Source organism: Dioscorea cayenensis, chromosome 19 (assembly GCF_009730915.1).
Source record: "Dioscorea cayenensis subsp. rotundata cultivar TDr96_F1 chromosome 19, TDr96_F1_v2_PseudoChromosome.rev07_lg8_w22 25.fasta, whole genome shotgun sequence".
Lineage (NCBI taxonomy): Eukaryota > Viridiplantae > Streptophyta > Magnoliopsida > Dioscoreales > Dioscoreaceae > Dioscorea > Dioscorea cayenensis.
Window position 1 is genome coordinate 13,859,251 of NC_052489.1, and position 11,003 is coordinate 13,870,253.

General features: G+C 33.0%; 1 pseudogene; it reads left to right on the forward strand.

The window, feature by feature from the left end:
* Positions 1-4,681: 4,681 nt before the first annotated feature.
* LOC120284065 lies at positions 4,682-5,060 on the forward strand (annotated as a pseudogene).
* Positions 5,061-11,003: the final 5,943 nt, after the last annotated feature.

Sequence of the window (11,003 nt, forward strand, 5' to 3'; positions counted from 1 at the left end):
CCAGCAATTTGTGCTTCATATGCTAAGTTTGGGAGATGTTCTATGCAATCAAAGAAGCTTGGAGGAAATATTCTCTCAAGCTTACACAAAATAATTGGGATTTCCCATTCCAATCTCTACATTAGGATCTTTAAAATAATGCTCAACTCTATCAATGCTTCCTATACATTTGGTGGAATTAGCTCTCGAAATGCAATGGGTATCAATCGTTGCATGAAAACATGGCAATCTTGGCTTTTCATACCAAACAATTCTAGTTTGCGTTGGTCCACACATCTATCCATATTTGAGACATACCCATCTAGAAATTTAAGCTCCCTCAACCAATTGCACAATTATTCTTTTTGTTTTCTATCGAGAATGGAACATGCCTTTTGAATTCTCTTTGTTCTTTCATCCATATGTAACTCAAGCCTATTACAAAATACCTTCAAATCTTCTCTAGATTTTTCATTGCCTTTTGATTTTCCAGACAAATTCATCACATTGTTAAAAATATTATCAAAGTAGTTCTTCTCAATGTCCATTACATCCAACTTATGCCTAATGAGGTTTGCCTTCCAATAAGGCAAATACCAAAATATACTTCTTTTCTTCCACCCACATTTATTACAATGCTTTTTAATATCAGAATTTATTTCCTCTCCATCTATTTTGTGACCTTTTGAAGCCCGAAGCTCTCAATTTCTTCAAGTATTTCAAGTCCAGATTTCACTTGAGGTGCAAATTTCTTTACTAATTTTCCCTTTAAGAATCACTTCTTATTCTTTCTATAAGGATGATTTGGCAGTAAAAACTTATGATGATTATCAAACCATGATGTCTTCCCACCTTTTTTCAAAGTAAAAGCATCTGGATCTTCCATGCAGTATAGGCATGCTAGTTTTCCCGCTGTACACCAACCATATATCATTGAGTAAGGTAGAAAATCAGTAATTATCTATATCAATGCAGCTCTCATCGTGAAATTTGGTTTGCTCATGACATCATAAGTCTCCACTCTAATCTCTCATAAATCTTTTAGCTCAGTTGTCAAATGTTATAGAAACACATCTAATTTGTCCTTTGGATTTGATGGACCCGGAATAATTATAAAGAGGAACATATACTCATCTTTCATGGATATCCAAAGTGGTAAATTGTATGGTGTCACTATCATTGCCCATGATGAGTATTGTTGACTAGATTGCCTGAATGGTTGGAATCCATCTGTTTATAAACTCAATTTGACATTCGTACATTCTGATGCAAATGATGGGTGCATGTTATCAAAGTGTTTCCATGCTGGAGAATTTGAGCAATGCAGCATTACACCATCATTTTCCATTTCATGCTCAAAATTCCATCTCATGTGCTTAACAGTAGTATTAGATGCATATAACCTTAGAAGATGAGGGGCCAAAAGGAAGTAGAACATTTTCTTAAATGGTACCATTATTTTTCGGCTACCAGAATCAGTTCTACCTCTTTTGTACCTATTATGGCCACATAATTTGCAACTTATCAATTCACTATCTTCACCCCAGTACAACATGCAAGCTCTTTTACAACAATCAATCTATTCAAATGGTAATCCTAACCCTCTAACTAGCTACTTCATTTAATAGAATCTATCTACCATAACATTATTACTCTAGAGGCATTCTTTCATCAATTGGCAAAATCATCATAAAATCTTTCAGAAAAATGATGTTCTGCCTTCAAATTCATTAAGCGAGCAACAACAGATAACTTTGATATTCAATTAGGATTATTAGACCATAACTCTTGTTGTTCTGCTCTTAACATATCATAAATATGTTGAACTGCTGGAGTCGGATTGTCTTGAATATTAGGTGGTTGAAATGAAGGACCTACAGCATCATGAATCATTGTCCCAAATGTGGAAATATTCTCATCCCCAACATATTGCTCGAACACCTCTCCCACCACATGTCCTCTAAATATATCACCATCATCACTTTTACCATGATGGATCCAGGTTTCATAATTCTCCACAAATCCATACTTAGCAATGTACGCTTTAATAGTACCTTCATCCAAAAAATTCCAATTCTGACATTGTTTATGGTTGCATGGACTTCTCATCAAATGACCATCAAGAAAATTCGGGTAAGCCTTAGGAATCTCCACAAGTGAATTTACCCCAACTATAAAAGTTGGATCAATTAATCCTCTTGTTTTCCTTTGATACATCCACTGTCAGTCTTGGCACATGTTTTGTATCTCTAAAGTAGCATTCACAAAGATGACAATAGAAGAATATATTAATCACACGAGAATTTTAATTAGAATAAAAAACAATTAATAACCTTTTTGACATGTTTATCACTTTTCGAACAATTTGGTCAACGAATAATTCCAATTTGAAAATTTTCATCACCAAACTTTTAAGCACCAATGAAGATTCTCTTTAATTTAATAAGAACCAACACATCAATTTCAATCATATAGAGATAATTCTTTACTAATAAATAAAATTATGATAGGATAATAAAACAAAATAGAAGAATAGAGGCATATAAATCTAAAACAAAATTTAAAAGAAAAAAAAGGTCTATTAAGCAAGGGCATTCTTATCTTATTTGGCCAAAAAAACTATATTAAATCACTAAAATAAAGATATCTAATGAATGTACAACATGCATGTATTTTATACCAATTTGTATACTCATCCGGCATGTATTAAGATCATCTTATGGAAATCGATGCTAAATATAGCGTGTTTCACATTAACAGACTTAGGGCAACACTTAAAGATGAGAGAGAGCCAAAGGAAGCATTTCAGACCTCAAACGATGAAGTTAGAGCCTTCTCGGCATCATTAGAACAAAGGTAAGCCAAAGTGGATGGCTTACGGGCAGCTTACGACCCACCTTACCGCTGTATGTCAATTCTAGAAAACTTTGCGGGCATGCTTATGCCCATAAGAGTGATTCAGAGCTAATTTAGAGGACCTTAAGAGCAAGACTTATGCCCATAAGGATGCTTGTAAAGATCATCCAGAGGAGCTTACGACCACAACATACGTTTATAAGGGTGGTCGCAAGAAGCTTACTGTCCAGCACAAAAGATCTTACGAACGTGACTTACAGCCGTAAGTATTCCCATAAGGCTCGTGACCATCTTTTCCATCTCCCTTACGGCTTAGCCCTTACACCCGTAAGCAACCCATAAACTGCCCGTAAGCAATCGGGTATAAATAGAATTTATGAGGATATTGTAGGGCATTCTCTATTCTATTCCTTTATTCTTTGGGGGTGAATTTTGGAGGTGGAGTTAGGGGAGAAAAGAGACAAATCTCCAGCACCTAAGGAGTGATTTGAAGAGGCATTCAGATCTACATTCAAGGGGATTGAAGATCGTAGCCGTCAAGCTCACTTGCCAGCGTACGTGGAAGCTTTTCAAGCAACTCCTCCAGCGATTCTTCTTTCTAGGGATTGAAAGGGGGTTTTCATGGTTCTCATATTTTCCTCCATTATTTGTATCTTGAATGCTTGCCCTCTTTTAATGGAGGGCTAATTTGTAGATACTTGGGCATAGTTAAACTCTAGGGTTTATATTTTGACATTGGTTATTAGATCTTTGATGCTTTGAATGTTTTCTTATTTGCAATCTCATCTATTTGAGTCTAATTGTGTGACTGAATGCTTGGTTTCTAACGAGGTGAAAGCCTAGCTATCATATTTTGTACTGCTACGTGACGAGAAGAAATTCCCACCTAGCATAGACTTGCCGTAATTTGAGAGGATAGTGGGTACATCTCTGGTTAGGGTATCTAGGAGACTTTGTCTCCTACCATCCTTTTGAGTGGATTAGTGTTAATCTCTATGCTCTTTGTAATCATGTGGAGTGGAGGAGAAATCGTATTTCTGCTCTGTATTCGGATTAGGGATAATCTCTCTCTTTGGGGAAGATTATGTACTTAAAAGATTATCATTAGCCCATAATAAGGTTTCATAGAGTTCTAATGCAATTGTGTGGTTGTCTATATTAGCTCTGCACCTATTCAGTTACACTTCACTTGAGAAATTAGGGTTTTGTATAATTCTGGAAACCTTTTGGTTCAAATAGGATTGCATGTTTAGATAACTATTGTCCTGTACCTCATAACCCTAGAGGGATGCTATGCCCAGACATCGCTTTCTTCCTCGACTTCTCTCCTATCATTTCCTGTATATTCCTTTTTTTTTTGCTTTTGTTCACACACACACCACTCGTTCTTTCAGGCTATTTTTTGGGTTTAGAGTCATTACTAGTATTCACATTTTTCCCTGTGGACCGATACTCTGCACTTACGCACACTTTATTATGCAATCGGCACATACACTTGTGTCCCTATCAATATCTCACATAATTTTTTTTGAAGTGAATTACTTTTTCAGAATGCAAGCAAGTGGAAAGCCTTTTTCAATCGTGATATAATTATAAATAAGCCAAAAGAACCTAAACTATAGATATTTTTTCCCACCAAATTGTTTCTAAACAATGACCAAATTCTTATATAATTATCATTCTCCTAATAATCCAATCCCAATCCAAAGGAATCAATGATTGAATATCTACCAAGTTTCTCTTATCCTTAACAATGTATATATATATATATATATAACCATTCTTCTTTGTATTACTAAACCGATATAATAAACACAAGAGATACATCAAAGATGAACAAGAGAAGATGTTGGAAGGCAAAGCATTGATCCAAGACACAGACACGCCTGCAAAGATACAACTCCAAGCCATGTCTTTAGCCTGTGAAGCTCTTGATCTTTTTGATGTTTTTGATTGCAAGAGCATTGCAGCTCACATCAAGAAGGTCCTTACTTCTTCTACAAATGCATTTCATTCCTTCATTTTTCTTTTATTTTTTCTTTTTATATTTTAATTATTATGATTATTATTTCTACAGGAGTTTGACATGATCTATGGACCTCGATGCTAGGGTTGAAGGCTCAAAATTTGGATGTTTTTTCACTCACACTCAGGGAACTTTCATTTATTTCTGTTTGGAAACTCTTTATTTTCTTATCTTCAAAGGAACTTCATCTACTGAATAATCATGACTTGTTGGATCTTAGAACAAGAAGTGAAGAAAACAAAGTTCTTGTTTAATATCTGTTTACTAATGTACAATTGCAATAAATTTACTCTATAAACTATACAAATTAAGAAGTGTGAAATAATATATAGAATTATCAGTAGTATGTTTGATTATCAGATTTTATTTATTTTTTTAAATGTTTTAATTGTTCTCAATTTGGTTATAAATTTAATGTTCTTTGGAAGTGGCAGCATGAATCTTGGATGAAGTCCACAAGCATGGCACTAGATACCAACCAAAAAAAAATGCAAACTAATAATTAAGTACAATTGTTGTTGGTTGGAGTTCTTTACAATGTTCTCATCTTTTTCATATTCTCTGTGACTTAAATTTATTTAATTAAGACTTGATTTGGTTTTATATTTTCAAAAAACCCAAATCATGAGCATCGGAACATTAATTAATTTTGAGCATCTTCATCTATAAAAGGAACTAGTCTAATATTAAAAATTTATTCAAGTGTTAATTGTTCATCTAAATCACATAAATTATTGAACCTCACCAATAAGATCAAACAAAATATAATCCACAACCTGGCTAACAATTTGCTCTTCTTCATCTTGAAAACAACTCCATTTCTCCAAGCAAATGTTCCACTTAGCACTCAGTGTAATTCCATCTCTTTCTAACTTGTATTATGATAAAATTTATATGCTAATAATTCTTTTCTATTCATGTATCAAATATTTTATTTTTCCTACAATTTATTTCAATCCAAGTGCACCTAGAACTTGATCAAATAACCATGGATGGTAGGTAATGCCAAACCTAAATCCATCATTAATGACATTGAGGTATGAAAGCACAATAATAACAATTGTTTCCTCCTTTCATTGATCAATCTAAAAACATATAGTTATTTGGAGAAAAAATTTCACAAGCACAACCATCACTAAAAAAATCTCAAATCATAGCAAAATTGTTAATAAAATTCCACACTGAAATTTTTGTTTGGAAAATTTCTTAAATATCTATTTGTATTATGTTGGATTACTTTGCAAAATGAAAACCTACCAAATTCAAAGTAGCACAATGAATACCTATCAAATCCATGGATGGCACAATAAAAAAAAATACCTAAAATTATAGGATTTCTTCTTTTCTTCCTGTTATCAATTCTCACTCTTTATACACAAGGATGATTTCAGTAATTTCAACAATTTAATCCACCATGCTCAAACTCAATTAAGAGGAGGATTAAAGCTGCTTATCCTGCAAAAGTAGAAAAGAATTATTAGCATCCACTTAATCATCACCAATCAACTTGATTAGATATAAAGAGAGCTCACCTCAACTTGCTTAGCATTAGCATTCTAGTTTCTCTCCTCTCTAACAAAGGGCAATCATCCTAATCTTCCACGCTAATCTCGATTATCTGGCTCAGAATAATGACTATGAGATTGATTTTAAATCTACGATTGAAAATAAAAAATGCATTCATCAAAGGAATTATTTCATGCAATTGGGATATCTTTAATCAAGGATGCATGAAGTAATTACTCATCACAGAGATATGAGATGAGGTAAATAATGAAATGAAACTGACATTTATGTCACCACAAACCCAGCTCTATTCTTCACTAAATAATTCAGACTCAATCCCTTGTTTAACTTTCAAAATGGCTTCTGGTACATCAACATTATGCAAGGAAAATTATTAAATTAGCTACATTCAGGAAAACAGTAATATTGTAATCCAATGAATGAGAACCAACTTGAACAACATATTTTGGATGCTTAAACTAGACATTATTAGCAGATTAAGTTTGCCAACAACCTCAACAACCAAAACATTGCATTAATGACTTGGTTGAATGAAGCCTATAAGCGGAAGGCAGTGTTCAATTCGTCTATGAACTGCATTCCATACTTGTAGTTTTCACTAGTACAAAAGAAAGGTAAGTGCATAATAGGCAAACAAATGAGGGGTGTTAACATAGAAATTGATATTCTGGTTGGTGGGTTATCTCCTTGTCTCAAAAGTCTGTTTTTGAGGGCCCATTAGATGCTGAAATCATTGGTCTAAATGCAAAGGAGGCCTAGATATCATCATGCCTTACCTATAACAAAACCAAGACCTCTGTGAAACCCTAATCTTTGACACTCATTCTAGATCTTGTCCATTTTTAACTTATTACTATTCATACATTGATAAAAGTCATCAAATCAGCAAAGATCACATTACATTTTGGTTATTTGGTCAAAAGAGTGTCATATCTAAATCAGAATCAAGGTTTGGATCCTCCAAACTAAATATGGTAACACTACTCACGTCCTCTAGGTCCTTGAACCAAGGAAAGCTTCTCAATGTTTTGTCTTTCTTTACTTTAAATTGGTCTCATGGTCATTAATTAATAAATTAGTGCCATCAAAATGAATGAAAGACTAAGCAAAAAAGACAAGCATGATGTTCGGCTAGTGAAAACAAAGACAAGCATTATCCAAATAGGGTTCAATAGATGAAAGGGAGAGAGAGATAGAGAGAGATCGGAGTATTAACCCAAAGAGAGAAGCCCGTGAGCACAAACGACGATGATGGCGACAAGGCGATGGAATCATTGGCGTCGGCGAAGGCGGATGTGTCACTGTTATGAGAAGAGACGGCCTTCTTCTTCTTCAAGTGTTTCTTCTTTAAGTGTTCAATAAGGGATGGGTTTTTGGGTCGACGGGTGTGGAGGGAAGATGGTGAAGAATGAGAGTGACCAGATCAGTGGCAACTCGGATCCTACGCAGGTGCGATAAAGATTAGTCAAAGAGTTTATTGAAGCAAAAGATCAAATAGCTCCAGTGCAGAAAAAAGAAATGGGAAAAAGATCAAACACCTTGTGAGAAGGATTGAGAGTCTTTGTTAAAGGAGAGTTTGTAGTTCGCAATGGCATTCTAGATCCTATCTTGCTGCTCGATTAGTGAGTTGTCTCACTGGGGAAAAGGTGATGGTGGTGTTGTTGCTGATGATGCTGATCTACTCTTCCTGAGCTTCTTGCGGATCACTCTAAGCCCCGTAGGGATGTGACGATGGGTTTTTGGGATGGCGACTATCAGGGAGGGGACGGTCGGAGAGCTAGCGGATGTCGAGAGCAGGCAGCTCATGAAAAAGTTTGCCCTAAACTTTGGTAAAAGGGGGAAAGTGAAACTTTGGTAAAAGTGAAAAGAACTCTGGTAAAAAAGAAAAAAGTTAAACTTTGTTAAGGCTAAATAAGCATAGCTTCATTTTAAAATTTAATATGAAAATATTAAGGTAATATGGAAATAGTTATGGGACTAATAACAAAATTTAATATTTAATTATGAAAATACTCATGTGATTAATATTTTAATATATATATATATATATATATCTTAAATTTATCAATTTTTGATAAAAAAAAAAAAAGAAATAATTTAGTATTCTATATGACCATTAATAACAAAGCTCTATTCACAAATGACAACACATAAACATATTTATATAAATTGAAAGATATAGTATTCTATATTATCATTAATTAAATTTAGAATATCTTAGTAGGTATAGTTATGTATATCAAAAGATATTGTATGGCATCATCATTATATCCAAATTTTGACATAAAGTACATTTAATAACTCTAAAAATTATATAATACAAAACAAAAAAATTAGAAATTATATAAATTTTTAAAATAATTGAATAAAATTAAAATCCGTAGCAACTTTGTTACGATTTTGTCGCAACTTTGTAATGTCATAATTCTATTGCAAGTTTTTGTTGCAAATTTGCAATGGAATCATTCCATTGCAAATTAATGTTGCAAAATTATAAAGCCTTTATATATGTTGCCAGTCCATTACAAAGTTATTGTAAAATTTCTCCCACAAACTTCTTTCCATATTTTTGTAACTGAGATTTATGTCATTGTCAATCAGTTGCAAACTTGTCACAAAATAGGTTGGAAATCCATTTCAAAATCATTCCCACTATTTGTGCAACAAATTTTTTCACATCACAAAATTCATTGCAAATTTTCAATGCCGTTGCAAAGCTATTCCAATTTTGTTGCAAAAGTGCAATGGAATTCATCAATTGCAAATATCAGTTGCAAAATTGTAATTTTTTTTTTGTAGTGCATGGGTTTTTGAACCTAGACCTCCAAATGGCTTAACCAACTCCCTTGACACTAACATGTCTATCTCACTTAAACACTTTCTCTAATTCATCAAAAACATCAATTTACGGCTGAAGTTGAACAATCTTAAATGGTGATAAGACAACATTTTTTTATGAATTATAAAAAATATTTTTGCATGTCATGTCCCTATAATACTATAATAGAATGTGATTAGACATTTAATACCAAGTGGAAATATGTCGGACAAAACAAGTTTTCAATTATTACCACTAAACATTAAAATGCAAATTTGCATAGATGATTTGAAACATACGTTAAGTTCAATTACAAGAAGCAAAGATTTAAAAAATAAAAATAAAAAATTAAAGTGTATAGTTTCTTCTTCACCGACAATATGATATGAGCAAAAAAACAATAACTCCTGAGAGTTCGAGACAAAAATCGAGGCTTAGATAGACTTTAATAAAAATGAATAAGTGAATGGGTAGCAACTATGATTCAAATTAAGAGAACTACTCATGCTTTGATGTTTTTCATACCAAAGAGATTATGTATATGAACCTTAATTTGAGAAGTAAATGAATTAATGCAAGTCCTCCATCTTTCTTATTTTAAATTGGTTTATGTTGTCTCATATTCTTCTAATTTATTATAATTGTTTTAATTTTTTTTATTTTTAAAATTATTTATTTTGAAAAGATTCGGTTTGAGGTTCTTTTTATTTATTTTTTTTATTGTCAATACAAAAGGTATGTGTTGGCTAATTTGGTTAAATCTTGGTTGATGTGCCAAAAGGCCCTGTTTCGAATCCACCCCTCATTTCATGCATTTCATTTTAAATTTAATAATAAAAACATCATAATAATTATTACTATATTAAAAATAATAATTAAATTATTAAAAACCTGTCAAGGTTTGCCTTGGCAATCTTGCCGGTGGGTTAGTACTGTATGCCAGTCTAGTTACGGGTCGGGCGGCCACTTACCCATCCCATGTCCTGGTGTTCATGTCTGCTCCATTTACTGATTTGTTTCAAATAATAATAATAATAAGCAAGAAAACACTCAATTGAGCTTTTGCCAGCCATTAATGTTTAGATCAAAACCTAAGGTCCCAAATAAATAAATAATAAAAACACGGCCCCAAAAAAAATTAATATTTGTTATGAAACATTAATTAAAATGAATGCTATTAATAGATAATTATTCATCTCCCCATTACTCTCAAATCCCAATTTGATAAAAAAAAAGTGTTCATTCCTCTTAGTGGAATAGAGGCTTTGTAATCTGAGGAAGGATTCTATGAAATCGGGATATCACATCAGCTGTTATCCCCATCTAATTAAAATTTGCCACATCATTTTTTTATTTTTAAAATTTTAAAAAATTTATCCAAATCAAATTTTATTTAATTTTTTTAAATGTCATCCTCATCCATGATATAGGAGCAAGAGAAACCTAAATCCTCAAATCACTCTGAGCTGGTGCCTCAAATAACTGTGTGGTTCGCATCTCAGAGAGATTTTTACAAGCTTGATAGTAAAATTGAAGTGATCTACAAAGGGGATGGAGAATCGGTGTTTCCAAGATGGAAAGAGATGAATAGACGAACAGGAGGGAAATGATTTATTTTCATTTTGGCGGCCCAAAAATCACGGGAAAAATAAGACTTTCATAATTTTGAAATAGATTTGAAAAAAAAAAAAGAGCATCAACAATGGCTATGAAAAGGAGATAACATGGCATAAGATATGGAGAAAGTCAGTGAAGAACACACCGACGAGGAGCATTAGAGAGATGAACGGGAAGATT